This window comes from Pseudophryne corroboree, chromosome 1 (assembly GCF_028390025.1).
Source record: "Pseudophryne corroboree isolate aPseCor3 chromosome 1, aPseCor3.hap2, whole genome shotgun sequence".
In the NCBI taxonomy this organism is placed as follows: Eukaryota; Metazoa; Chordata; class Amphibia; order Anura; family Myobatrachidae; genus Pseudophryne; species Pseudophryne corroboree.
This window is the reverse complement of record NC_086444.1, coordinates 223790297-223794674: the sequence shown is the minus strand read 5'-3', so window position 1 is coordinate 223794674 and position 4378 is coordinate 223790297.

Sequence of the window (4378 nt, the reverse complement as noted above, 5' to 3'; positions counted from 1 at the left end):
TTATAAGGCTACATGCAAAAAATGAGAATGAGAAGGCAGTACAAAAATTAACAGAAGGGAAAAAAAGAAATAAAATTTACTGCTGATGTGATTATATGAAAATGCAAAAAGGTGGAACACTATATAGAACTATGAGGGATATATACTTGTATATGTATATGGATGTAGATTAGATATCTCGAAAGTCCTCATATGATATTAAAATGATTATACGGGTCACATCAGATGCGTAAGTGAATTAAATATTTTAAACCTTTTGTCAATGTGATTGTAAATTATGCAGGTTATAAACATTAGAAATCCTCCATATCCATGGCACCCTAACAACACAGATAAATATGTAGAGAAATGAAATAGTGATGGTAGTAAAGGATAAAAATGAATATAAATAAACATAATAATAATAATAATAATAATAATAATAATAATAATAATAGTAATAATAATAATAAATCATAAATGAAAGCATAATGATGAGGAAAAAAATGAAAAAAATTATTAATAATAAGAGAAAATATGAAAGAGTAATGGATAAATAAATATGATAAAAGAAATAGGGAAAATAGTAATGAAAATAATAATAATAATAACTATAAATATAAATGTAAAAATAAATATAAATAAAAATAAAAAATAATATACAAAATAGAAATAAATATAATAATGAAAAATAAAAAATGAAAATAATGATAATAAAAATAAAAATAGATAATAAAAATAGTAATGATAATGGAATCACATAAGCCCAATTATATTGGAGTTACATTGTACTACTGTGGGGTGAAAAAAAATATAATATAAATAAATAAGATACTGGGCGACTGTAAAAAATATATATGTAATATGCATATCGGTGAGTTAAGGCCCGCTGTAAGTGAGGAAGATAGTAACATGGGCACCATATAATACCTAAGAAGGTGGGATATGGTTTGTATATTTCAACTGTATAGTGAATAATTATACGAAGTTACACACTCCATCGATGGGAGAAATATGTGATGTTGAGTGTTAACAGGAGGAGAGTCAACCTAAAAAAACCAAAGACATATAAAGTGTGTCTATAAAAAGACATTATAGTTTATCATCTCATTCAAGCCATGAGGGCACACTGTGTTTAGTCTATACGTCCACTTGCTTTCCATTCCGGAGTAGTTCTTTACTCAAATCTCCACCACGTGTTCCAAATCTGACAAGTTCCAAACCAAAGGCCTGTAATCCTTGTGTTTGTCCATCATGATATCTGATGAAATGTCTAGCCACTGACGTGAGTTTTTTATGTTTGGCTAGGTCTGAAGCGGCATTCCTTATATTGCCCACATGCTCTAAGATTCTTTGTTTAAGTACGCGGGTTGTCATACCCACATATCTTAAATTACAGCTACATTGCAGACAGTATACCACTCCCATGGTGTCACAGTTGATGAACTGTTCTAGTTTGATATTGTTGCCAAATCTATCCCTTATCTGATCCTTTCTGATGATAAGAGTACAGGCTTTACATTTACCACATAGGTATGTACCTTTCAATGGGGTCTTTCGAGTCGGATTCCTGACAAAATGGCTTTTTACCAGTTTGTCCTTTAAGCTACTGGCCCTTCTCCAGCTAAAGGAAGGTCTGTCTCCCAGAACTTTCTGCAGGTCCTCATCCATAAGTAAAACCTTCCAATGTCTCTGGACCAGTGTCTGTAGTTCTCTCCATTCATGACAGAAATTAGTAACGTATCTCACTACCGTAGATTCAGTCTTCTTTTGATCTTGTGGGAAGATAAGGGTTTCCCTCTCAATCCGGGATGCATGATATTTTGCCGATTTGATAAGTTTGTTACTATAGCCCCTTTCCCGAAGTATGACTGTTAGTTCTTTACTTTTGTCCAGATATGTTTGTTTGGTAGAACAATTCCTCCTAAGTCTAAGAAACTCACCCATAGGTAAGTTCTTAATTGTGGGGGGAAAATGGGCACTGCTCTTATGTAAGAGACTGTTCGTCGCTGTACTTTTCCTAAATAACTCTGTCTGAAGATATCCCTCTAAATTCACACTGAGATATAGATCCAAGAAGGTTGCTTCTTGTTTGCTAATAGCATGGGTCAGCTTAAGATTAAGGTCATTCTTGTCAAGTTTGTCTATGAATCTAAGTAAATCTTCTTCTTGGCCCTGCCAGATCATAAAAATGTCGTCTATATACCTCAGCCACATTATTACTTGGCTGGTATACTCATCATTGTTGTCATTGAATATGTACTCTTTCTCCCACCATCCAAGAAACAGGTTAGCATATGTGGGCGCACATGCTGCGCCCATCGCTGTTCCTTGGACTTGGAGATAGTATTTATCATCGAACGTAAAATGATTCTTTTTGAGTACAAACTCCAATAGGTCCAGCAGGAACTGTTTGAAATCGTCCATGCCCTCAGTGTGCAGAAAGTATCTAATTGCTTGCATTCCATCCTCATGTCAAATGCTCGTGTATAGCGACTCGACATCAAGTGTGACAAGATACTGATCACCACTAAGTTGAATGTCGTAGATTTTCTGTAGAACATCCCTAGTGTCCTGTACATAGGATGGTAATGTATGTACGTGGTGTCGAAGGCACTGATCTAGAAAAATGCTCCCCTGTTCCAACAGGCCCTCAATGCCCGATACTATGGGCCTTCCAGGGGGGTTGTCAAGGTTCTTGTGTACCTTGGGCAGCATATAAAACATAGGGGTTTTGGGATGTTCCACTTTAAGAAAAGCATGTTCCTGTTTACTGATTATACCTTTCTCCCGGGCCCCATTGATAAATCTGTTGTATATGATCTGATAATTATCCGTAGGGTTGAAGAGCATCTGGCGATAGCATGTAGTGTCTGTCAGTTGTCTCCGCGCTTCCTGCATATATAATTCTTTTGGCCAAAGTACTATATTTCCACCCTTGTCCGAGGGTTTAATCACGATGTTGTCCCACTCTTGGATTTCTTTGAGTGATCTCCTTTCCTCTGATGTTAGATTATCCTCAAGTATCCTAGTTTTTCTTGTTTTTTGATATAAATCATCCATATCCTTGGAAACAAGATTTAAAAACACCCCGACTTCTGGGCAGATGTTTTCCTGTAGGGTAAAGGTACTTTTCTTCTTACAAATGTTCCGTCCGCTACTATATATTTCAGCGGAATTACTCTGTTCAGCAGACAGTTCTTCCAAGATATCAAGTGCTGTTACTTCCTCATCAGTGAAAGCAGTGGTGACTGATGTTAATGTGGTGTCAGTAGTACTCTCAGTCATCCTTGCTCCTGTTATTTGTGAAGATATTGGATCTTTCTTTGGTGCAAGAATTTTTTTAGGAGTAATTTCCTGCCAAAAAGACGGAGGTCCTTCTCCCATTGGAACCTGTCCAGGGATGTATTGGGTGAAAATGTAAATCCCTTGCTTAAAACCGCCATTTCAGTGGGGGATAATTCCCTCGTGGATAAGTTGATAATCTTGAGGTTGGTTGAATCGATCACTTTGGTTTGCGTGTCCTGGAGGATTGTCTCTGGGGTATGGGTGAGTCCCAGGAGTTGGTGTGTTTTCCTCTTTTTCCTCCCCCTCCATATCTTCCTCTTCCTTGATTCCAGTACTTTCCCCTGCTCCCCGAGCTTTCTCCTAAAAAAGCTGCCGTTGGTCTTGGCTGTGGGGATAGGGGTTCGTCTGTTTCAGATGAACTGTAGTCCGTCTGGAATTTCCGTTCCCCTGAACCCAATACATCCCTGGTCAGTTCCACTTGAAAATATTTTTGGTGGTAAAATCTCGTTTGTCCCTCAAAAATTTGTCTTTTTTCCGTTCGATAATCCCTTGTTCATAGGCTTTAAGTTCTTCTTTAATCTTTTCAAAGTTACCTTGGAAGTTGGTATCTTTTTCCCATTCTTCCAATTTTTTACCTAAGTTGTCAATTTCTTTTTCGCATTCATCTAATACCAGTGTGTGGTGTTTGGTGGACCCCCACGAGGGAGAATAAGTGTCGGTATGCCGGCTGTCGGGATCCCGGCGCCGGTATACTGTGCGCCGGGATCCCGTCAGTCGGCATACTGAAGACCACCCATGGATATGGAGGATTTCTAATGTTTATAACCTGCATAATTTACAATCACATTGACAAAAGGTTTAAAATATTTAATTCACTTACGCATCTGATGTGACCCGTATAATCATTTTAATATCATATGAGGACTTTCAAGATATCTAATCTACATCCATATACATATACAAGTATATATCCCTCATAGTTCTATATAGTGTTCCACCTTTTTGCATTTTCATATAATCACATCAGCAGTAAATTTTATTTCTTCTTTCCCCTTCTGTTAATTAATTTTGTACTGCTTTCTCATTCTCATTTTTTGCATGTAGCCTTATA